At 38.6% G+C, this 26,363-nt stretch overlaps 1 protein-coding gene across 40 annotated transcripts in view; it reads right to left on the bottom strand.

The window, feature by feature from the left end:
• The window catches only part of NRXN3 (neurexin 3), a 1,053,186-nt gene that overhangs the window by 9,201 nt on the left and 1,017,622 nt on the right, over nt 1–26,363 (bottom strand). For 8 of the 40 annotated variants that reach the window (XR_012586787.1, XR_012586788.1, XR_012586790.1 and 5 more), the window contains one exon: nt 4,519–5,252. The exons of the other annotated variants lie outside the window; for them this stretch is intronic. The gene's annotated coding sequence lies outside the window, so the exon portion shown is untranslated. The remainder of the gene's footprint in view (nt 1–4,518; nt 5,253–26,363) is intronic. 40 annotated transcript variants of the gene reach the window in all.

Here is a 26,363-nt window from a genome sequence, read left to right as displayed (position 1 = left end):
TTTAATTGCTCATTGAGAGCTTTGAAGTGCCTTTGTTATTCAAATCTATTATGCAGGCACACAGTATCAGTATGCAGTTGATCTGCCACCCACTGGGGCAATATTTTGGACAGTTTCCTCCCGAAGATAAATTATTTTTGTCCTATTAATGATTTTCCTGAAGGAATCAGAAATACCTTACATTTAATATGAAGACTTCTTGCCTTTAAAACTAGGTCATAGTTCTACAGTTTTTGTTGCTGTCGAGGACTTGAGCCAATGATCAAGACTACTGCAACTTTAAAAACTGTCATGGTCTTCCTGAAATGTTAAAAAAAGTTGATATAGTTGCTATGGTAAGTGGGGTTTCACATAAATGATGGAGAGCAGATTGGAGCTTTTTTGATTCCAGCAAGTCTTGTTGGATCGAAGACAATAGGACAGAATCAGGAATGACTTTTACAAAGTTTTAATCTCAGAATGTGAGAAGAGAAATAACTTTAATACCAGAAAGATTGGATTAACTTTGATTTGCCATTCAATTATTTCATTTCATCTCTAGTTTTATTCCAAATTGTCCGACGACCCATGCTGTATTTGCCTACATACTATAGAAATAGACTGTTAAAGGTCCTTCATTAGGAACCACTTCTCCATCAAGGAGTTCATTTCTTACATTTACCTAAGACAACATCTTAAGTCAAGTATTGGAGATGGTGGTAAGGGTGGTAATGATGCTTTGAATTTTTTATTTTTCTTTCCATCTGTAATGGAAGAAACTGTGAAACTGAAAAAAAGCTGCGTGGGAGAAGGTAACTCAGAAAAAGCACTCTAGGTTTTATTGGTATGTTAGGCATCTATGCAAAACTCACAGCAAGCTAAAAGTTGTAAGTCTAATAGGATGCACACACAATGAATACTTCTTGGGGTATGTGATTTATAGAGGAGTTAAAACATCCTTTAAAATGGTGTGATAAAAATGCCACTCAGTCTAAAAGAAACGCGTTATTTAAGGATAACAGGGAATGTAAATTATGAAAAGCTCCCAGGAAAGTGTGAGAAACATGAACACCAACATCTATGGAGGGGAGCAAGTGCGAACTTTGATATCATACCTGCAAACAACTCTGTTACTGGTACTACATTTCTACTCGTAAGAGACACAAGGGGGAGTCTGATGACAGGCAGATGATAAGCGTGCGGGTAGGGGGAACCATCTTTCACACGATGACAGCTGAGGCAGCAGGAAGCTGCCTAGAGCCAGTGGTCCTTTGATGGAGAAGCGGTGCCTCTTGCCCAGGGCCCCAAGTCAGTTTAAAGGTAAGCACTGAAAGATTTAAAAGGCAAAGTGCCACTTGGTTGCCAAGAATATCTTACGTTGAATTCGGATCCTGAAAGCTTTGCTGTGGAAGGCAAGTGATTTAAAGATTTGGATGCCATGAAAAAGCTAAAGAGGAGACCCTGAAAAATCTTGCATGACAATTTAGAAGTGAAATACATTTGAGACAGGTTTTACGTCCTTATTTTTCTATCTGAAGTTTTTATTTTCTCACAGTGTCTATCATTTTTTCAATCACAAAATTAACACTGTGCAGCCTTGAACAAAACTTACAGCTTTAATTTCCAAATTGTTCCGTGCTTAAAAAAAAAAAGGCAAGGTTGCCACCCGGTTTGGGCCATGGCTTCAAAACAAATCTTCATATGAGACTTAGATTCTGTTTGTCGATAACACGGGCCATTTCCTGGTAGCTACAGGTCTCTTTCCCTTTCTTTCTGTTGGCTGTTAAGCAGCAGTTAGCAGTGTTCACTGGTATGCTGCAAGTTCAGGATCACTTTAGCAACCCAAAGATTTCACGAGGATTTTCCAGATTTATTTTTCACCTACTCTGTGCATTCTGTCCTAAGCAAGGAATGGATGTTTTCCAAACAGAAATATTTTTTTATAAAAGCTTCTGTTGACAACACAATGCCAAAGAATTAAACAAAAGGGAAACAGATAAAATGGTTTCCCCTGCAGTGACACAGATGCAAAATTAGTTTGCCAATCAACAGTATAGTTGCAAAAAATTTCTGAACAGCAAACTAGAAGCAGCACTGAGAGAACTGAGGTCTGTGATGTTGGAAACATTTTACCGAGCAGCCCAGTTCTCTGCTTGGCCTTCTTATGCCACGAAGCAAACACAGTGTGCATATATTCCTTAAAAGTTAGCCTTTAAATCTAGCACATATACTATTTTCAAGGAGTTGTGCTTTTCTTTAAACTACCAGGATCATTTGGGAAATAAAAGGTCTACTTTAGCCTTGGAGCTGCCCTGCTTTTTGCTTTATGAGCGTATTTATAGATATATAATTCATACCTCTGGGGCTGATCTCCAGTAAGAGTTCTCTGCCACTGGAAAAGACAGACTGCTAAAAATTTAATAGAAGCCTTATGAACTGTGAGGGTGTTGTGGGAGACTCATGAATGCAGAGGGCACCAAAAAAAAAAAAAAAATCCGAAAAAAAACCAACCTGAAAAACTGTAGCAGCCACCAGCTTTCATCTTTAAAGCCACAACTGCTTCACTGGAGTCTCGGGCATCAACCTGATGCAGGACAAAAGGCACACAAAGCCTGACAGATTCATCTCCTGATGACGATAAGGGACACTCCCTTGCCCTCTCTCTCTTTTCCAGCTGTGGCTGCAGAGTTTTTAAACGCCATCCATAAAGGCTACACAATTCATCCATTTCTGCAGGCACTTGAAATTCTGCATCCAAAATTTGTCATTTTCATTTTATTCTTATACCATTCCTCTGAAGTTTGACTCCACTTTCAGTATGAAATACTTGCCACAGAAAATAATTCCTTACCTTTTTTTCCCCCCTCTGTATCAACACAGTAATTCCTTACTAAATGACTGAGTTAATAAATTTCAGTCTAATGGTGCTTTAGTTAATTCTCCTTTGAGTCCTCTGAGGATAAGAAGAGGAAATTATTCAGAACATAGTCCCTGATTCGCAGGAAAGATGATGCTAAGACAAAACCTAGTAGATGAACATTCTTAATATTTTTTGCTCTTTGCAGTCTGATTTAATTGCAATTGACAGTAGTAGAGCGAAAAACATCATTTCCACAATGGAATACTGCAACTTTTCATCTCAACTATCTCCTTCTCCTTTCAGAGAATATATAGTCCTCAAAGTGATTACATAAAACTGTACTTCTAGTGGAATTGGTTGAAAAGCATTTCCTAAGCCTCCCAAAATATATCAAAAGACATTAGTTATTGCAGTGCTTCCTAATACATGGCTCATGAGCAACAGGAAGGTACGGAGTTTGAGAGGTCATGAATCCCATGTTAACGCTGGGCTGTGTTTCATTGCTGTAAATTCTTCGTCACCTTCGCGCAGTTTCAGTGAAATAGGTATTAATAACTTCCAGAGAGGACCTGACATTGTGTCTGCAGGCAGGATTCAAGAGCAAAACCAAGTATTTTGGTGCCCGGGCACTGAGCTGCTCTGAACCAATTGAAACATGCCCTCTTCCATCTCCCATCATTATTTTAAACTTTTCTGATTAATTGGTGACAGCTTCCTACTCAGCATAATTATTTGTTCTGTTTTCAGCATCAGTTGTTCAAAGGACTTGACACTTGAACCTAATTACCTACTGAGCACAGAATTACTATGCAGGAATGGTGAACACACATGTGGTTGTAAGGAAGTACAAGTTTTTCTTATTTTACTTACTGTTTTTTTTAAAGAAATGAGGTCTTTTGAAGTAAAGAAAATTTTAGAGGTTCAGGACGTGAGTTTCAGTAGGAAATTGCCAAATGTACCACTTCTGGATGATATTAGCAAGCCTGATACTAGTCATAATATGATGGGTGTGTTAACCTGGTAAGAGTACACTTGAGAGTATCATTTAGACTGGACATCAGGCAGGTAATCAGCAATGAAGAAAACTGATAGAAATAAAACACTTTCATGGGAATAAAGTAGGAATGATGTAGAGCTGCGGTAAGAAGACCCTGAGAGCTACCAAAATGCTAAAAGTCTCATCGTTTTTCACTTGACATGAAGGCTATACCACCAGGCTACGTACAATTTAAGGAGCGTGAAAGAAAGTAGCATTACTGGTGATTCATTTTGGGAAAGAGAAAGGGGAAAGAAAGCTCTAGAGAGGGACCGAGAAAGAATAGGAGCAAATTACCACAGGCTCCTTCACCCCCTCCTATGCACGATACAATCTGGTAATCGACAATATACAAAGAGCACATAACATAAAGGCAAATACAAACTGATTCAAAAATAAATAAATGAACTTATACATTTGTCATAAAACAAAACCATATACTAGAAAATAAAAAATGCCACAGCAACAAGGTCAGAAAAAAGAAAAAACATAACAAGTCATATCAGCAAAAGAAAGATTAAAACCTACGAGAACTGAAAAAAATGATGAAAATCAAAAACATTTCTTTAAAAAAAAAAGTAATCAAAAATACATAAAAATATTTAGAAAGCATACCACATTGATTTCATAACAGTCAACTTACATCAACAAATTGCCCGCATGTTTTTTGGCATGAAAGGAAAAATTTACAAAAGAAAGTTGTGTAAGAATGCTCTTGGACAAGTAGCATTGCCACATTCTTGTAACTTGCTTTTTTTCGTTGTTGTTTCTTAAAAACTTTTTTAGCAAAATGTTTATTATTTCTTTTTTAATATAATTGTTTTACAACAAAGGGCGATACAGGGAGGCAACAACACATACATCCACACCACATAACATGAAAAGAAAAAAATCTTGCACCTTAACAAATTTGAACTTGTTTTTTTTCTGCTGTTTTTTGGTTGTATTTTTTTTATCTTATGTAAAGTTGTTAGCATATTACAGTTGAAAAATCCTGTACACTTTATAGAATTTACTTTTGCTTGTTTGCATATCTACATATATAGTGTTTTTTGAAAAGCAAAGTTTGTTGCTTTTTTGCCTTTTTGGTCAATTTGATATATATTTTTTTAAACATTTTCTTTTTTTCTATAATTTTTGTGTGTGTGTGTTTCAAGGAATGGATGACTGCACATAAAATTTTAACAATGCTAAAGAAAGGGGTGGTGGAGGGGAACTTATGGGAAGAAAAAAATGCCTAGGGTGGATGGAGTGGGAGTGTAAAAATCTATGAGTGTACTACACAGGAGATGAAGATGATGGGAGTGAATGTGTAAGTCAGTTGCCATGTCCATGTAAGGGCGGTACGGAGTGATCTAGCAGCATTAGAGCTTCTGGCTGTAAGGAAGGGATGGGCAATATACAAAAACAAATGAGCATATTCATGCCCATCAACAAAAAGAAAGAACAGAACTCTAACATTGACAATCTCACAAACCCTAAGCTGCAACTTCTTCAACATGCAAGTTACAAAAAATTAATAATTATAATATTAATATTTACATTTTCATTAAAGATTCTCAAATTATAAAAACAGTTAAAACTTTTCCCTACTAAAAATAGCAGTAAAAATACATAAACTAATAATAATAATAATAATAATAATTAATAATAATAATAATAACCAGAGAGTAAAACAAAAAACCAAGGAAACTAGTTTTATGCATTGGAATTAGAACAACTTCATCTGTAGCTACCCACAGCCGCCGCCTTCTATGAATCGTCTTTTCTGAAGTCCATCAAATTGACATCGTCATTCTCAATAATTTGAGACAATCATTTCTTGAGCACATCAAATCACTGTTTTGAATGTAATGACTGTGTTGGCACACCCCTTCCCCACTCTCAAATTCGATTGCTTTTATATTCAGATTCTCTGGAGAATCTCAAAAATACAGCTGTAGGATTCTGCCAGTGAAGTAGTTCCTTATTTAAAGAGGGAAATAGAGGGAAAAATTGCAGAAAACAATTCATAACTCTTTTGTTTTGTTTGTTTTTTTCATTATTAGATTGGAACAAACCAAATCTAAGATAGAAATTCAACCATTGAAAAGAAATACATCAAAATATAACTATGTAGAGATATACTAAAAAAAAAAGCAAAAAATGAAAAAGAGCACTTTGTTCCCAGGAAGAAGGGAGATATGAACAATTGTGGGGTTTTAAAATTTTATTTTTAAAGAAAAAATTATTCCACACACTTTCAAGGATGAACAAACCAGATGCACACATTGAAAGGAACAGACAAAGCAGTCTAGGGACACTTTCAACATTTGGATATTTTTTTTTGTTAAGAATTGGATTCTCTTCCCTTCCCTCCCCCTCCCATTTAAATTTGGTTTCAATTGTTGGCCAAAAACCCCACCACCCACCAATGTTGCTTTTTTTTTTAATAGATCTTTTTTTATCACTTCTTTTCAAAATAAACATGGAGAGGAAAAAAAAGGACGTGCAGTCTGGATGTACGTCATAAATAGACATAGAAAAAGATAGAAGAAATTGGCTGAGATCGACAAATGGGTTATATAATAGCTTAATTTTACTGTAGGATGTTAATAATAATGCATGCTTAAAGTAAGTTGCATTTAGGGAAAGTAGAAAAACAGAACAGCAAGCAAGGACTTGGGGGGCGGGAGGGCAGAGGAGAGGGTGGGGTGGGCAGAGGGTGTACCGTCCATGCCTCTCCAGAAAGGGCAAAGCACATTCCAGCAGGTTCTCTACATTTCTGGGGGCAGTCAGAAGGGGAAAAAGGTGAGGAGAAATCGTAAGCTATGTTAGGATACACTTTTCACCGTGACTACAACCTTGCATTTGGATCAAACACTCAAAACTCCAGCCCTTATTCTGGCCTTATGTCTCCAGGGCGTTCCCAAAATGAGTGGCATTTATTCTTCTGCCTAGTCAGACTGGGCTTATTCCTGTAAATGCGGATCAGCTTGAGCAAAGGGTGAAGAATTAGGTCTTACAAACACACTCTGCTATGCTGGAAAAGGCTACGGCTGAATCGAATATTTATTTGAAGTGGTGAGCGGTTATTCCAACATGCTGTCCATGGGTACTGCTGGGGGCCCACCAGTTAGCAGCATTTGCTACTAAGGCCACATGATTTTACATAGGCAAACCTGCCACTGCTAGCGTTAAGACTGAGACTAGTTTCTCCTATGCTACAAAAGGATTTAAAGTTCAAGAAGATATCACTAATCAGTTCTATCTGAGACTTTGCTAAAGCTGGATCCCAAATACTGCATGCCCTGGAGGGATCCTCATCTTCCTCTGAATTCCCTAGGCGACCCATATGATATCCATATTTTTCTTGTATAAAGACCATCGTCCTAATATCAGAGTCCTTCTAAGAAGGAACTCAGGACACCAGCAAAACAATCTGTTCTGTCTGTTATTTTAGGAGAGGGGAAACCTTAGATATAAAGCTTTGGACCTTGTCCACAGTGAATCTCTCCAGGAGATGGGAAAAGGAGGCCGTAAGCACTGCATGTACCTTAGTGTTCCATCAGGAATGCCAGCAAGATCACTTCATAACCAATCATAAAGGTCATCCTGCCACCAATCAGTGGAAAAGGGTGGCTATCTTGAGCTTGAATTTCTGTGAAAAATGGGGCTACCCACCCTGTAGATGTGGCCAGGGGTCTTTCATATAAACACAATAACAAACAGGTAGGGTGTTTTGGTACTTATTAACATGAGGAACAATAGCACCTCTAAAGCCGCTGAGAGATCAATATTAGTTCTGGGGAACGTTAATTAAGCAAACACACCCCCCCAAATTAAATATCCCAGATTGTTTTTAGATGCATTACTGAAAAGTGTCCAGTTCTGAGAGGACTTATATGAGAAGTCTCTTAACTCCTCCTTCAGAAGTGATGAGGTTGTGCTGAATACCAGCACAGTGCATCTGTAGCTGGAATGTACCATGCCTTTGCTGGAAGACTGCACTGGACCTATCTCCTACATCCCTTTGGAAAACATGTTAGGAAGGGAAAAGGTCCAACCAAAGAAGAGGAAGCCTGGTTAGGGTGATCTCAGGGACCGAACATGCAGGATACAGGAAGGAAAACATTGGTCTACATAGGAAATTTGGGGGATTCATTTGTGGATCAGAAAAGATTGACTAGGAATAGAAAAAAAATGGCAGAAGTGAAGCCTTTGCAGACCTCAGTGGAGACTTTTATTTGGTAAGGTTTCAAGTCTAGTGTCCCTGGACACCACTCCCTACCAGGATTCTGAGGCTCCGGTTTAATTGTACTTAGGGAGTTTCACAAAGAGGCATTTAAGCTTTGAATTTTAATCAGTATTTGCCATGACTTGCAGCTGGATTTTCAGAGTAGTGAAATATCCCCCTTCAGCACGTTAGAATCGAGTGCCTTCTCTTTGATGCAAAACAGACCGTTAGGCACGGGTCCAGTTGCCAACTGTGCAGTCTATGTCAGGCCACTCCAGCAAATACTTATGCCCTATTTGATGATAAATGCCTAACTTGTTGCACGAGGGTCTTTTACTGCCTGAAAGATCCAAAGAGCTAAAGAACCACAACTGAAGCCAGAGACACTTAAAGAGATGACAGGATTTTGTAACGGAAATCTTGATGTTAGACTTACAAGAGGATTTGAAGGGTGCTAAGCAATTTTTTCTTCACTTGGTCGATACAGAGGTGCTTGAATAGGAGCAAAGTTCTTTGGAAAATCTGGGTTCAGCAATTTCTGCTGAGGCTCGGAAAATCTTCTCCAGTCTTTTAAAAAATCTAGCTGTTAACAGTCAAAACTAGATGTCCTAATTTGAAAATTGGATCCTAAATGTTTCCACATGAAGCTACACAGACAATATTTTATTACCTAACATTTAGCAAATTATTCCTCAGAAAAGCTAAGATTAAAAAGTATAAACATTGCAGCCTTTTTTTTTTTTATTTTCAAAAACTTAAAGTAGATCGAAGGACTGGGAATAGAGACATCTGTACTATCAAAGCTTAGAAGCTTCTTGTTTAAAGGACTGAGCCAAGATAGCCAACTTTTTCGTATTAAAAAATCTACAATTTAAAAAGGAGACATTTTTTCAAAGAGACCCTTGCTCAGCAGCTTTAATTATAATTTTGTATTTTCTCATTTTTTGTTTTCAAGTTGCATTTTAAAATGCTGCTGGTGGAGGTAATGCATAGTTCTGTGTATGTTAAAGAGCAAGATGATAGATGGCAAATGAGGATCTAGGGCTGCATTACTGTCCCCAGGCTCACGCTAGCCTCTGGAACTTCTGTGTCTTCTACCACGCTAGTCCCTCAGGATCCACCAAGCTGACAGCTTATCTCTTCCCTAACTCACTGATCCCCGTGTTATTTGAGTTCTGGGCACTGCAACACAACTCTATCAATATACCTCATTATTAACCAGCTGTACCAGCTGCTTCTTCTGACCTAGTTGTCCAGCTATACTGTTGATACACTTCAAATGCCCAGGATTCCCTGCTGGCCTAATCATGTATCCTCCTTATTTGGGATATTCTTCTTTCTGTATTTTTATGTGCTGTAATTGCAAAACAAGGATGAGGCCAGGAAATGCTTCTTTTTTATTTTTTGTACTTTGACCTAATTAGAACAGGACCCAAGACTTTCAGCGCTAAAAGGGAGCATGCATTTCACCACTGCATAATCTGGACTCCCAAAGTGCTGTTACCTTTGTAAGTTTACTTTATATATCAGGCAGCACCCTTTTAGGGTCATTTAAAGCCATATGCTTTGGGCAGCGATATTAATAACACGTACTTCTAAGCAGCTGCCACTATCAAAATACCAGTGAAAAGAAACAAATGGAGAATTTCCACTGAACTGGAAAGTGTTCATTTTTCTGTTAAAAGTTTACCTACAAAATAGAGAAAAAGGTACTTTTAGCTATGCATCTGCTTTTAGCTTCAAGATGTGTCGGCAGCATTTTCTCCTCTGGCTAGAAGATTTTGGTGGAAGAAACATACGTTAAACAGATAAGGGGGAAAAAGAGCCCTGCAAAAATCTCCACTTCAGGCATCTGTCTGTACACCAAGGAAGAGACGAATCTTCCCAATTCCCAGTGATTTCACCATAAAATAAATACACACACCAACAGAGACTAAGAGACTTTATTCTCTTCCTCCCCAGAAAACTGATTAAGTCCACTCTACAGCTGTTTATAAGTTACTGAATTTACCTCTTCCTAATATAAATAGTAGAAATGCTAGATCCAGCAAGAAACCTTCTTAAGAGCTATAAATGCTGCATGGCTTTTCTGATTTTCCACAACTCAGTCATTACCTGGCATATCGGGAAAATGTGCGAAAAGGAGCAGAAAAAGGGGGAAATTGTTCTACAGGATGAAATCCCAAGAAAGAGAAGCCAGGTGGGGGATTGTGGCAGGAAACTGGGAAACTTGGTAGTTCTAGATGGTCCTACTTGTAGTAGCTCCCAAAACAACCTGTTCATTCTTGCATGCTTTTAACCTTTCCAAGAGTAGTATTTTTCAGATATCCAGCCAAATGAGTGCTTAGCAGACCACAAATAACAAACAGCTTATAGATTAATAGGAGCAAAATACTAATTTTCAAGGCAACCCCTCATCCCTACTCCCCACTCAGAATAAAAATCTGTTCCTCTGATTCCCATTAGTTATCCACACTAACTTAAACCGCAAAAGAAGAGTATTTGGTTTTCTGGTCCACTACAAAACACAGAGAGCTAGAAATAGCCTAAGAAGATAAATTAGTTATATCACTTCCCTTGCACCAGCTGTTTGTACTGGTAAAAAGCTCTCTCATACTAAGCCTACAGGCACATCTGAAGATCAGAAATAAAAAAGCTAATTTATAATAAGAATGTCTACAAGAGCACCACTGACAAAGTCCCACATGCTGTCCTGTTTGCTTTTGTGGGAGAGAGTTAATTAATGGGGCTTCTTTATAGCAATGAGCTAGAAAACTACCAAATGCGCAAGCTTTTACACGTTTACAGCTATCAGAGCTAAGGAAATCATTGGGCTAAACCACCACAGCTCTCTGAGATAATTTTTCAGGTGTTTGCCATAAGCTTATTACCTTTCCACATTCTTCCAAACCAAAAAGTATTTTCATGCTTCCAGTGCTAAGCACCCCATCCAATATCGCTGGCCTGAAAGCATTCCTCCCATGCATCTTTACTCAACCGCCTCTTTCTCCTGGGAGAAGGACCCGATATGTTTTTTTTGAAAGACTGAAGATTGGCATTTGTAGTCAGCCCAGCTAAGGCTTTTTTATGTATAGCTAAACTTATTTAATCCTAAAAGTCAGTCACATGGGAAGTATTTCTGAATCCTGAGGGATTTTGCAACCACAAATCAGATCCTCATGCTGACAAACTCAGAAGCAGAAATCCATCCAGTAATTGAGTGGGAGGAGAAATAATTTACTGTCTGTGGTCTAAACCAATGCAGTAAATGTTTCCTACGCATTTATGATATACTAAAATGTACATAAGTTTTTGTTTATCTGCAAACACAGAGCAGCAAGGATATCTTAGTGCCTCATCCTTTCTTCAGTATATATAGCTATGAAGCATAAGTGTCATCAGTTTGTCCGAATGCTAGTGAATACTGCATGACTACCAAATTCCTTCTTGGTAGTTGTATCCCAAGAAGTCCTATACTGTCATACCATTTAATAGTACTTTTTTAGAATCTACCCAGGAAACGCATCAAGGCAACTCTCAAATATGCTGTCTCAGGGATCACTAGGCACATCTGTATATGAAACTTACATCTTAGAAAACTCATCAGGGATAATTACATGGCAAAACTGAAGAATTTTGGAAGTGCTTAGACTCAGGATGGATTTGAATGTCCAAATACTAAAAGACACCTGAAATGTGTGTCCATGTAAGGAGTGTATGCCATACTGAGATACTTGATGGAAAAGTGCCTACTTGGCTAGCATAAAAATACCCTTTTAGGTGCAGCTAAATCGCAACCGCATGAAGATCTGGATGTTTCATTAATGCTGTTTTACACCTAACCTTACTGTTGACTCCACATTATCTTTTGTGGTAGCTGGACACTCCAGTTAACTGGTACATAACAGGTATTCCTATGATCTCCTCTGTGCATATGTAATTACTCATAAACATATTTTCATATTGGATTCTTTAAAAAGAACTCAGTTCTGGTGAACTTCAAAAGTAGACAGGACCCATTTTCAGTGCAATATTTTTAATCATTTGGATGCTCGGCTACACTTCCCATTTCTGTTGAAAGATCCTACAAAGGAATTTAATTCATCCTTCAGCTAGCATAAGCACATTACACTCTCAAAGTCCGTAGCTAGTCCAGCTGCAAGTGACTCAGTGGATGGAACTTGCTCCCTTGCTTTGTGAGAGGAGGATCCAAAGCATAGTAGATTCATTGTCAAAAGGTTTCTCTTGCAAAGAACTTAAACTTCTCTTCTGATGGCAAAGTAGTGATCCTAGTTCTGCCCTCGATAACCCCTCTTCTTTTTGTATTTCCTGCTCTTCTTAGAGACATAAATCAGTGCTGGGAAGAGCCTACATTTGCAGCGTGTATCCAGAGATAGCTGCTGTACTTTTAGCTTGGAGCTGTAAACAAAACAAAGCAAAGCAGAGCCACACAGAGCAAAATGTTGCTCACTTCTTGGATGGCTGAATAGTCCAGGATCATCCCAGGCACTACTTATCTCTCTGGAAGACATACAAGATCTAAAGCATCTTACTTTATAAGTGTCTTTGGTGAAGCAGCTGCAGCTTATTCCTGGGGATACATGGGAAACAGACCTTTAACAGTGTACACGCTGGACTAAGGAAATTTGTTTTACAAGCGGTAGAAGAAAACAGCAGTGTCAATGAATGAGGATAAGTTGGACTATACAGACATGGTGATGAATTCCAACTAAAAACAAATACATGATTTCCTTGGAAATTACATCAGTGACCATTTAGCATCATGAATATCAGTCCCTGGTAAAACGTAGAGTGAAGAGAATTTACAGTGTGATGGCTGGGAAGAAGCTTACTCCAGTAGGCTTTGAACATACAGTGTGATGGCTGGGAAGAAGCTTACTCCAGTAGGCTTTGAACAAAATTAATTTACCTGTGCCTTCACACCTAAACTTATTTCTTTCATTAATCAACGCTACAAGAAGGGCACAATAAGTATCTGCATGTTCTCTTCTATTGAGTTTGAGCACTTTTACATCCACTCCTAGGGTAACTGGGGTGGATGAGTTAAGAATTGAAGTGACCTATTCAAACTCATGTAGAAAAACTGCAATAAATCAGGGACTCACAAGCACACCTTCCAAATGAGGGCTTATCCAGTGGTACAGCCCTCCTCATAATATTACTCTTCTTTGGATTTTGTATGTCAAAGTATGTCCTTTCTGCTGTGAATTAACTTGGAATAATGTTATTCCCATAGCAAAACTGAAAGAAAACAAGCCAAAAAAAAAAAAAAAAAGGTAGTTCCCACAGTGGAAGTTAAATCTTGACAGTACAAAAAGCTACCGGGGAATTAACTAGCTTGGGCAAACCCCTGAAGAATGCAGAGAAAAATACATCAGTGCCAGTTGCTGCAGTTCAAATGAATTAGACAGGAGTTAATAGACATTTTTGATCTGTAATCTTCCTCATGCTACAAGAAATCTTTGGGACTCCAGAATTGAGGACTAGCCCTTCAATCTCCTCCTCAGCCAAGAACAAGCCAAAATATTCCTCAGAATTAATAAAAGGGTGGCCTCACAGACCTGCTGAAAAGGCTAGGTCAAGTTCCCCATCAGCAAAATGAGCTGATGTTGGCTACACTAAGGCTTTGTATAATACCTAGTTACCTGTAGAGGAAAAATGTTACCTAAGAGACTGTTACCGATGAGAAGATCACTACCATGTAGACCTCTGACAGGTTCTACCAAATTGCCACTGGGAAGTGGTAGAAAATCCCAGGTAGAAATCCTGATACTGAGTAAACATAAATAAACACAGCCACAACTCTTCCCCTGAAAAGGAAAAAAGGGAATGCTAACCTTTTGAGCAGTATGTTAGGTGGTGTTCTCTCACATCAGTTCAGAGGATGTGAGATGCTCTTTCCTTTTGATTGTACTAATGCTTAAATGCACCAGAAACCCCTTGAGACCTCAAGCAGAGGTGTTTGGAGACAGAATGGCAATGACTATTAATCCATGCTTTGAAGTCAATTCTCCTACTAGGCAGCGCTTGTAACTGCATCAGAAATACAATACAGCCAACTAATGTATGAACTATCTAGCTCTGAAGCACTGCAGGGGAGCTCTTTGTGTAGGAGCTTTCAACATGTGAGCTAGTTCTGTCTGTCATTTGGAAAAGACAAGAGGGGATAGTGCTGTGATTCAGGCATTTTGGGATGGATTTTTGGCAGGACTTCTTGTTTGTTTGTTTTTTATGGGCAAGTTTAATACTAGCCGGGAAGTGCAGAAGCATAAAGAGAGGGGGTCGTTTTTGCAGATTTCCTTTTGAAAATTCAGGATTACAGTGGTGAAAGGCTGCTGCAGGCAAGTTTGAATCCTCTTTCTCAACATAGTGAATGACTGGAATAAACTCCACTGTGATTCCGAAGCCAAAGCTTTAAGCTGTTTATCAGAGGTTGCATTATAGCAAGAAAGTGGCTGGGAAGGGTATTTGCTCTGTTTTTATAACAGAATGGATTAGAAGAGAAACAGATCTCATTCCAAAAGTTAACCTACTTTAATATTGATGATAATGATGATACTTTGGTGTATTTCAGAAGCACAAGTAAGGATTATGTCCGTGAATAAAGCTGAGGAGCTGGACACCAGAATTCTTCAGGTCTCATCAGACTTTAAGGACTTTTTGAGCAAAAATTCAGGATGACTGACTTCTGCTACTGATTGATTCTGCTTACCTCATTGGTAAGCTAGGTGGCCTTGGCATCCTTTCTCCCTTATCTTCACACCTTGACAAGATAATGTATAACCCACTATCACAAATGTTTAATTGTTTTCTTTGTTAGAGGAGTTGGAGCACTAACTTTCAAAATGTGGGTTTTTTTTGTAAAAAAACCCCAATGGTTAATATTCATAGACCAGGACAGGTCAGATTGCTGCAGAATAACTATTTAAAAAGATATATAGTCACATACTTGAATATGTTTTCCATAAGACTGCTTACTGTATTACCTGAAATATTTAAATTTTAATTTAAGGGTCATTGTTAGAAAATCAACTAAAAGATGACTTTGCATAGCTATTAACCGTCATGTCTGCGCTTCATGGTTTAGTAATTCACAGGAGCATAACAATCATGAATACCTGTGAAATGAAAGTTAACTGCAGATCAAGTCTAATAGGATGGAAAGTTAATTAAAAGAAGCTAAAAAAAATCTTATCATATTAGGCTTTCCTCTGCTATGAAGTAAGACGTTATATGGTTAGATTTTAATAAGGAAGTCTATTACTTTCTCATAGACTCTAATTTCCTTTATCTGTATGAGACAAAATTTTCTCATGCAGACTTTTTTTTTCTGATGAACTCATTATTCCTATTCATATTCTTATTCTAATTGATGGTCTTAAGCACAATCAAAACAGAGATGGAACTGGAAATATTATGTTGAAAGAACAAACACCTTATTTGGGTAATTCTGCTGTTGGCAAAACTTGCAGCTTTGAACGTTGTGAATGAATTAAAAAGGTGTTCAAATTATAACCTTAATGCCCTGAGATTTACGAGCTTATTAGGGTATTAACGAACAGCACTGTTTTGAAGTTAGAAGAAAAGTTTCACCTTCAAAAGACTCATTGTAAACACTTGAGCCTGTCTGGGTCCTTCCTTGCCTTTTGTAAAAGAACACTAAACACGGACAGGCACACGGACCAGCACTATGCTGGAGAAGAACTGGCAGATTTGCCGTTGATTCCCAGTGCCTAAACAATGCATGCTAGTCTTTCACAGTAAATTTAAATGTTTAATGCAAAGTGGCTTCTTTTCTAACCTTCCATGGCACTGAGTTATCCATCAAAATGGAAGCATGCCAGAAGCCAAATTATCAACCGCTTGATTTCTACTACATGTTACACAGCTACACACTCCTCAACTTCTAATCGTTTTAGGTGCCTCACTCACAGATATGTGAATGACTCATGTTTTCAGAAGTTTGTCTTTGCATGTTTATTGGTTAATGAATCCATACAAGACACTCAAATAAATATCTTTGATGTAAGTTATCATTGCCACATTATTGCTCCATCACAATTCCTTACTATTATCTTATTTCACTGTCTGGTAATTTAGTAGTGGTAACCTCAACTGAAAAATACAGAGAAACCTCCAGAGAACCAAGTGGCAATTCAAACCTATAACTACAGAGAAGGATTCAGTACAGAAGGATTAAGCTTTGGGATGATTCTCTGCCAACCCAAGTTTGGATCTGAGCGTCAAGTTCAGGTCTCCTATCATCACCATTCATAAGGAAAGACTGTAGGTCAACGTACGTGTTTTACACAAATATGACTGACTGAACTTGTAAATTGGACATAGATAAAGAAGTGGAGACTCCCACTGGAGAAGTGAGAAACAGACTGGAACCCAGGCCTGAACCCCAGCACTGTGTGGGCTCTGCAGAGACCAACAGGATACAAAACCATTACGGCCAGTGGACGAGACTCTAAAAGCAAACACACGTTTCAGTGAGGATGACTTGTTTGCTCATCTATGGCGTTCAGGTATAGCTATGGATGAAATTGTTCCTTTTGCTTTAACAAATATGGATTTTCACACTGAAAAAATAATTTTCTTTAGAAACTTTTCCTCCCCTTTATTAGTGAAATTCTTCTTTTAACCTCAACAGTAATTTTTCCTCCTCCCACCTCTGCAACTGTCACATGCCCTACAAATCCTTTTCTCCATGCATCTCTCAAATCTTCTCCGTGTTTCTCTCAACTAAAGCTTTTTAGTAAGTCACCTAAGGAAGCATCCTTCTACCCTCTCTGATTATGATATTTATGAAGTGGACACGATTGTATTCATCTCTCTTACTAAAGGTCTGAAAAGCTTCTTTTTAATACCCACAAAACATTTTTGAAGTTTGAGACAAACAATGCTACTGAAGTACTAATAGTACATTTCTGGTCAAACACGGTACCTAACATATAGGGCTGGGTGTTCTGTCGGGTAAGACCAAGAAGATCCGGAATGCTATCAAGTGCAGAAATAAAAATGGAAGTGGCAATGACTTACTTTAAAGACAGAACATATTTTCTAAGCAAAAGGAGGGTTCATCTCTGCTCTTTTCAATAATGCTGATGTGCAGAGTACAGATGCACCAAATGGGCTCAAAAAAGTAAGTGAAAGTCAGAAGCTGCCTGATCTCAGAAAACCAACGGGCATTTCTCATGTATTCATACCATATAGAATGACGTAGAGCATTGTAATGAGATATAGTAAAAAACGTAGACGATATGCACCTTATAAAAACAAGCTGTTGTAGTCTACAGCTCAACTTTGAAATGCTCTGGCTAAATATTTCCTCTATGTTAAACCATATAGATTTTACTTTTCCAGACTGTGATTTAAGGTCTAGCTAATTCTATATAGTGATTTTTTTTCACACATAACTATACAAACTCAGCTCTAATCCTATAACCTGCTAAATACTTTCTACTTTCATTAATTCCAGTGACAACTGAAGGCACTCAACATCTCATCAGGCTGCCAGTTTTTCCATCCATGTGGTAATGTAATTAGCAATTGCGCATGCATGTGCATATATACAGGAATCTACACACAATTTTTTTAAATTTTTTTGACCATGAAAGTATTTAATTTGCATCCAAATTCCAAAGTGCTGTGGAGATCCAAGTGCTGACTGCTTCCTTTTCCAAAAGAAAAATCAACATCCCATTCATAAATGCTCCGGACAAAAGGTTTGGAAGAGAGCTATAAACAAGTGAGGAATGCCATGAATAAGTTCTGCTGTTGGTATTTTAAGCCTGTTATCAAATGTAGTCTCCCAAAAATTCCTTGTGCATACAATTTTTTTTCATGCATGCAAACAATTTCCTAATTCACCTTTTCTGATCTGATGTTCACTTCTGTCAAACTATCCCACATCTGAAACTTAAGAGCATGAATTGCTACTCATTTGCAGCAGTGTTACACTGATAATAAAGCTTATATGCATTATTGTTAACTTACATTAGCACTGAGAGGTAGAGCACGTGCATCATTTCTTACAGTAGAATCACAGAGACCTGAAATGTGACATGCAGGCCATCTCCTGCGGACCAGTACTGGATATTACCAGTACTCTGTTTTCATACTTAAGATATTTGCTTGAACTATCTGAAACCTATCATCACATTAAGTAACTGAATAATACTTACGTTTTTATATATATCCTTACACACACATATATGTAATACATATAGATATGTTTATACACACACACATATGCATATATATAAATTCCCCTTAATTCCTATTCCCAGAACCTTTCCCAGTGCTCCAGTCAGAGACACAGAGCTCAAATTTCTTGCATTTTATAAAAGGAAACTGCATTTGTCATCCCTTAATCCTCTGTTGCAAAGAATCTCTTTCCTCCGCACCAGTTCCCTATGCTTATTAAGCTTTCCAACTATTTTCAGAGCCCAGGGTGTGTATAAGCAGAAGCTTCACTGTAATGGAGCAGAGAGATAACGGTGCCTCTCTACACAGCTTTGTCACTGCTACCCCTGAAATGATGTGTACAGTTCTATGCATTTCATTACCAGAAAAGAACAGCACAAGACAAAACAAAAGAGAAAACTGATAAAGAACTGCTGTTCAACAAGGAACAACGATCATTGCTCTAAGCTGATGTCTAAAATCTTTAACTTCACTGTAGATAGCTCAATCGTCTTGTTTTGCATTTGCTGAAATCTCCCTTGAATAAGAAAATTAATGTAATATGACACACCGCAGTAACAGCTGTCATTGCCCTAACATGACTGGATCCCCAGAAAAATGACCTCCTGGAGTGTGTATCTGACAGAAGGTTTAAGAAATCTGTAGGATCAAAATGCAACCTTTGTTTAAAAGTGAAGGAGAGATTAACTGAGGTTTGAAAGTGAACGAAGAATTAAGACTCCAAGGTCTTATTTCAAGTCTTGCCATTCCGACAGTCCTTAAGGGCCTGGTCCACAACAGGATTAACTATCTCTTGTCAGCGTATAAATCTAAAATTTAGATTTTTGAAGCAAGTGCTCAGCTGCACTAATATCCACAAAGCTCCTTTCAGCCGCTGGAAAAATTATGGCAATATAGCTGTAAAAAGTTGTTGGAGCTATTGGACATTCACACATGCAGCCATCACCAGGATCCAACTGCTAAAATTCATTTTAAATAAGCATGTTGAATGTTTAGCTGGCATCAGAGATTAAATCCCAATAAAATACAAGAAACAATATTGTTTTTATAGGGATTTTAAGGCAAAAGCAGTAGGTATCAAGACCAATTGAGATTCCAAATATCATCATCAAGCTCGGCCTTCACAAAAAGTCTGTTTTTAAAAGTACTCCAAATGGCTGTTACCTCATTTGGTGCTCAGACTCCTAATTAATTATCTTTAATGGAAGCTAAGCAAATTTGGTATGGAAAAAGAAACAAAGCTGCTCAAGTTCCTCAGGATACTTTAAACATTTCTGCATGAATATAGTGTTCTTACACGAGGAGTGCCAAGCCTGGCAGCTCTTAAGAGTTTCTTAAACTATCTGAATTGGCAGCTCGTGTTTGGAAACTTGCCACCTATGAGACAGGCCAACAGAAAACTTGCAGCTTGTCATCAGGAAGGAAAGGTCATCTGGGAGGCAAAGGAAAAAAAAAATCACCCTAAGAATAACAAATCTACCAGTTCAATAGTAAACGAGGTATAGATGACTGAGATTAATTTTTCCTATGCTATCGGTTGTTTGCAGTTGCTGTAGAAGCACTACTGGAACGCTCACTCTTCAGCAGAGAATTGTGTAAATATCTTTTCAGAGGAAGTAAGATAGGGAACAAACTACCACAACCCAGGTTTCCTCACTCTTCCCATACAGAGGAAGAATTACTACTAACAGAGCAAGCTAGACACCCAAATGACTGCTTTCATCTTTAAACAATCCTGTTATTAGAATAGAGGTGCTCCAGGCACAACATTTGCAGTTTGTTTTACCAGCTGTTTCTAAAAATACTGCCTTTTTTCCCTCTCTCTCCAAAATCATTTTTGTTTGCTTTTCCTTTCTGAGGGAAACGTGACAGATATGGAAAACAGCATATGCGGGAAGATCGCACAGCTTCAGGGATGGACCTTTACCATTGCTATTCAAAATCTAATGAAAAGCTACGAATGAAACAACTGAAGATGCTGCAATATATTGACCCAACTCCTTTGATAAATGTAATCAAAGGTTTTATTTTTCTAAAACAATTGGTACAGAGCTAGTGACAGATGTTTCCTATGGAGAAAAGCATGGTTCAATGTTCTGAAGAAGCTAATGGTGGAGAAAGGAAGTTGAAAAACTGAAAAGGAGTAGTAAAAAGCTCCAAAGTTAGTTAAAGGTGAAGGTTACTAGTCATATTTTCAGAAATGAAAAAAAGAGACAAGTGCAGTGAAATCCCCACGTGATACTCATGATTAAAAAACTTAAGTTTAGTTTGCTTCATAATTAGATACTTTGCTAGAATAGGAACTTTTATTTATTTTTTTTAAAAACCCCCATCAATTTCAAAATGAAAAGACATTTTAAGAAAATAGTTGAAATTTGTATTTTAGGAGTCATAAAACATTTTCTCCTTTTGGATTTGACACAGTCAGTTCAGAGGAAACGAGATGGAGTCCCCACAGTACTTTGCCAACACCAAATCTTCACTTTTCATCAAAAAAGAAATAGGGCACGAACATATTTAACTACCTTCCAGTCTCTGTATTCTCTTGGAGTTTATGTGCCATGTTTAAGCGTGTGAAGTAAAGGGTTTGAGGCAAACCCGAAAATCTCTCAGTTATCTTTTCAGAAAATAAAGCTCAAAAGTCATTCAGCACTTCATGCTCAGAAGTCGCTCACTCTACTGCTGTGCAGGGCATGTCGCAGCATTTCTTCCATGGGAAGGCTAACCATCAACCACTGGAATAAGGGCGGGTCTGGTAGTATGCTCAGTCTACTGTACAAAAGAGTACTTTTTTTTGGGTTCCAGATACATACATACTCCCGCTACACTGCCATGTCCCTTGACCTTCTCTCCAGCTGTCAAACCCTCCTTAATCCTTCCCACAGCTCTCAGAGTCCCTAATTCCCTGGCAGAGAGAAGTGATTCAGAACCTCGTCAAAGGCGCCTCCCTGCTGCGAGTTCGGATGCGTGCTGGAGGTCCTCTATCTCAGACTATGCCCAGATCTCAAACCCCAGGATCACACTTGCCTGCACTCACAAAACATCTCCCCCGAAATGCTGGGATGTACTAGCTGCTCTCAGAGCTATCCAAAAGCTGAAGACTTGAATTAACAGAACCTAACAGGAGTATGACAAAGTGGAGAAGACAAGATTCAATCTATTTGTTCCACATTTGCTTGTAAAGCTCCTCAGCACGTTTATTCTACTCCTCTATTTCAGTTCCCCAAAATGCTCCTTTTAGCAAGAACATAAACATAGCATTAACAGATGTATAAATATACACACATATACACAGAGAGAGAGTGCGTGTGTGCACATTCTTTGCAACACATTAGTGATCCATGTTTCAACAGTAAAAGAATTAGCATACAGGAGAACCACAGGTTCTAGGGAAAATACAGATCTCCAGGCACTCCACAGTAGACTTGTTGCTTCACACAGAGATGTCAGAAGAAGAAATTAAAATTATATTTTGATACACTAGAAAATACCCTGACCTAATGACAGGGCTATTTTTGCTCTTTTCATCTGTCAAATATAAAATCTACGAAGCCCCCAAGATTGCAACAGTGAAAATCAGTAGTTGCTAAAAGTAGTATCTCAAATCAGTCATACTGGTTTCAGTACCAGGAAAAAAAAAAAAAAAAGAATTATTCACATCCATTAAAAAAAATAAAATTAAGCTCAAAATTGCTTTGCACTTCTGCTGTCCTGCAAAGACAGAGCATTTTTTCCCCTTTTTGATGCTTCTGACATTTAGACATTTACTGTTCTGATACTGAGACGGCGTGAAACCAATGAAGGGAGGAAAGTGTTGGAATTTTCTTGTTGCTCTAAAAGAAGCTAATTTTGAGATTTTGTATGTTTGTCTGTAAAACAGTTGTAGTTCCTCTTGAATGCCAAAAGAGGACCCGATGATAACACCACCCCATGGGACCAAACAACTCCAGATTTTGAGACTCAGCAGAAGTAGAAAACTGAGTCCTTGAGTGTGTCTCTTTTGTAAGGTTTTAACAATGTATTTATTAGCACAATGAAAATGCAGAATCATATAATCATAGAATACTAGGTTGGAAGGGACCTCAAGGATCATCTGGTCCAACCTTTCTTGGCAAAAGCACCGCCTAGACAAGATGGCCCAGCACCCTGACCAGCTGAATCTTAAAAGTGTTCAATGTTGGGGAATCCACCACTTCTCTGGGGAGATTACTTCAATGGCTCATTATTCTCATTGTGAAAAATTTTCCCTTGTGTTCCATCGGAATCTTCCCAGGAGTAACTTGTATCCATTACCCCTCATCTTTTCCCGGTGAGTCCTTGTAAAAAGGGAGTCTACAGCTGTTGTTGAACTAATGGATATCTCAGACTTCAAATCATGTGAGTCTAATTATGTTTTTTTGCTTCTATCCCTAGTTTCAAAACTGGTATGATCTTTGTCTCCTGCTCTTCACGCAGCATTTAAGGCAAGTGTTAACACTGCATATTGCTCAGGAACTGGGATTCACAGCTGCTTACAGGTGGGATAAAGCACTGGTTTCTAGCTCTTATGATTAATAAATTGGAACTGAAATAGAGAGGCAGAATGAAGGCAAGGTAATACCCCCTTTAACATAATTATAAGTTTTGGTATCTCATGATCTACCTAGGTTGAAAATCGAAGTAGAATAGGTTTTCCTGCTCTACTGAGGTAACATTCCAGGTATGTGAACATCATGCCAACATCAGTACCTTTGGGCTTCTAATACACAAGGCACCTTCAGGTCCAGGCATGATGACCAAAAGAAACACATAATAAAACCCTTTAGAAGCAAAAGTGTGTCTGTCCCTAGGATCTGTAAATGCTCAACATGTTTTCTCTCTAACAGATACTATATATCTTTCAGAAATCAGATAGTTTCCTCTTGTTTAAAGCTAACTAATCAGTTGCTATAGACATTTAAGGGTCTAATATACATGCATTTGCTTTTGATGCAAAATCTGTTCCTGAGTCATGTGCTAGCTCTTCTCTTCCACCAAATGTGTCATTGGCTATTTTTTTCTTTCTTTCCCATATATTTTGTGAAGCTGAAAATCAAAGCTAACAGGGACAAAAAGCAAGTCCCAGCAGGTTGAAAATATCCTATCTTAGTATTTTAGACATGTGTCAGCTTGATAACATAGGCACAGCACTAGAGGGATTGCCAGAATGTGACAGTGCACATGGCTATGAGTTTAGAGAACATGCTTTAAAAAAAGACTGGAAGGCAGCAAGGGCAAGGTAGCCAGACTGTGGATCTTATCCTGATCTCCTCCTGATCTTAAATGCAAAAGCAGGGAAATGTACACCAGGTAAGTCAGGCTGGAGAAACTGTGAAGTTTTTGAAGCAAAATTCTGATCAGGATGCAAGTTCAAGTGATGGAAGTGCTGATATAAAAGATCTGTATATTGTAGTCCACTCATGACATCAATTTATGTAGCCTGAGCACGATTCATTCCATTGCATGTGTTAACTCTAGAGGAAAAAGTGATATTTAATGAAAATGATGCCACACCAATGTTCCCTGATTTGGAAACATTTGGCTTTTGTGTCCTTTACTTGCTTCTCTCTGCATTAACAGATTAGGAGTTGTACCTACTTCATAAAAATACACAATAATGTTACTTGCCACAGCAAGCGAAGATAGCACTTAGTACTAAAACCTCAACAATGACAGTTTACTTGTACATGTTTGGTAGTTAGCAGTACAGTACCATTTTGGTGCAGTGCATAGCAATTTGCACCTGAATATCAAAGTCCATTAAAATACTAATTAAATCTTCTTTCCCATCATCTCCACCTCATTTATCTATGAAGTATTTCATTTACCCTGCCGTACAGGTAGGCAAGTGAGCAATATAGATGCACGGTCACAGAAGGAATCAACAGCACAGCTGGGAGCAGCACATCGGAGTTCAGGCATTTTTACCCTTGGCTTTAACAACTCAACCCTCAGCTCTCTCCCTTGCTCAGTGACAAATGTCACACGAGCTGAAGCCAGCAGCCTGCCCTGAGACAGAAAACAAAAGTATGAACTAACTATTTCAAGTGCCAGAAATCCATATTTACCCCTAGTGGGATAAAACGGCGTACAAAGGGACCTTCCACTGCATCTCCTGCACTTGAGTGAGCCTCTCGCTCTTGCTCCCTGCAGCAGAGGGCTAGTTGCAGGCATCACAGAGGCTACATAAGGCGAAGAAGAGCAACCATTCAGCAGGACACAGCAGCTTTGCCACAGCCTGGAGGTTACTGTCCTGATGCCTGGACACTTGATTTACTCATCACAATATTCCAATATGAAGGTTACCCTGAACTTCATGATGCAGGGGGCTAAAACTCCGATTGTTCTGCTCCAATAACCTGCCACTTGAGCTAAAAAAAAAATGTTTCTTTTGCTGTAAGCCTCGTAACAGGACAGTTCTGGTCTATCTGACAGAGGGCAGTATTACACAAAACCATGAGCTTCTTGATTGTAATATAATTTTATAAGCAGTTGCTTAAATAAAGCCAAGAGAAAGCTTTAGACTTGGTAGGAATTAATAGTTGTGAAAACAACACAGAGATACAAAATCCAAAACCAAGCAAGCTTTAAGTATTGATTCCTTTTTGCTATAATTAATAGCACGCAGTAATGTTTCTCAGATCATATATGAATTACGGAAACTGAACTGAGCATAAGATCATTGTTTCTTATTGGTGAAAGAAAAGCTATCTTCTTTTTACCCCTCTGCAAGCACAGGAAACATATCTTGTGTAACTTAAATGAAATAATTCCACGTTGGAGATATGAACATATCCCATCACTTCCCTCTTCTGGTAACTCCTAGCTTAAACAGGCAAGCTGTATATCATTCTCTTGTGAGAAAAGTTCATAGATTTCATCATCTCATCTTCCCGGCAGAATTCCTGCAAAAAGACTGGCATTTTAGCTAGGCTAAAGGTATGTATGAGCCTGCATTTTGTGATGTCCTGAACTTTATCTGCAAGGAAACTGGCCGCCTCTTCCTCCACTAACTTGAGCTGATCCACCGATGCCAGCTGATGCATTCTAATGCACTTTGGCTTTCTGTGCCACTAACACGGCTAGTTCATTCAGTGGGAACAAAACTAAGGATACTGTACAAGCCAAAGGATGATTTTTTTCTAAATAGTGTTTCAAGTCTAAGCAGACACCTGAAAACTCAGCCTGTTTTCTTCGGCCTTATGCATTATTGCATATTTATGGTGTATACGGCAGAAGACACTCCAGATGCATTTCTAGAACTGTGTTCAAGTTATACAAGTAAACATCAGCAAAATAGTGTTCAACTTATACAAGTAAACATCAGCAAAATAGTTTTTACCAGTATCAGTAAAGAGGCAGCCATCACACAGTGACAAAGAGAAGACTGACCCCACAAACTGGCAACACACTACTCTTAGAAATCTCAAGAACATCCTACACTTTTGTCTTCCAACTGCAAAGGAACTATGAACTGTGGATTTCGGAAATACTGTCACATAGATGTCATTTCAGTTGCATGTGCAGAGTGATGTTCCCCTCCCAGGACTGCCATTTATAAAAAGGCCTAGGTACTTTGCAGATAACATACAGCCTGCACCCTGCGTAGCGTTTCCTGGTGCCTATAGCAGAGATACCAGGATTCCTTACTCTACGACGTCAGCGTGCACATACAAATCCCCCAAAAAGCTGTATAAGAAGTCGCTTTAGCATTATGCCAGTAAACCATTTCTAGGAGTGAAACGATAACAGGGTTTGAAAACTTTCCAGCTGCAAACTTTGTCTTTCTTAAAAAGCTGTGCGGACGTCTTGCGACTTCCAGCCCGAAGCCTCGGGGTGAGACTCCAATCGTCATTCAAAGCTTGGTGCCCCTTTGTGGACTCCCCTCGGGCAGGGGGGGAGGGAAGGAGGGGAAGGGGAGGGGGAGAGGGACGACAGAGCGGTGGGGAGCTGAACACCAGCTTACGAACAGAGAACAGAATCACATAACAACACTGGACCAATGGACTCCAAGACACACT

The sequence above is a fragment of the Larus michahellis genome, chromosome 4 (genome assembly GCF_964199755.1).
Source record: "Larus michahellis chromosome 4, bLarMic1.1, whole genome shotgun sequence".
Taxonomy (NCBI): domain Eukaryota; kingdom Metazoa; phylum Chordata; class Aves; order Charadriiformes; family Laridae; genus Larus; species Larus michahellis.
Note: the sequence above shows the minus strand (reverse complement) of the source record. Positions and strands in the feature narration are given on the sequence as shown.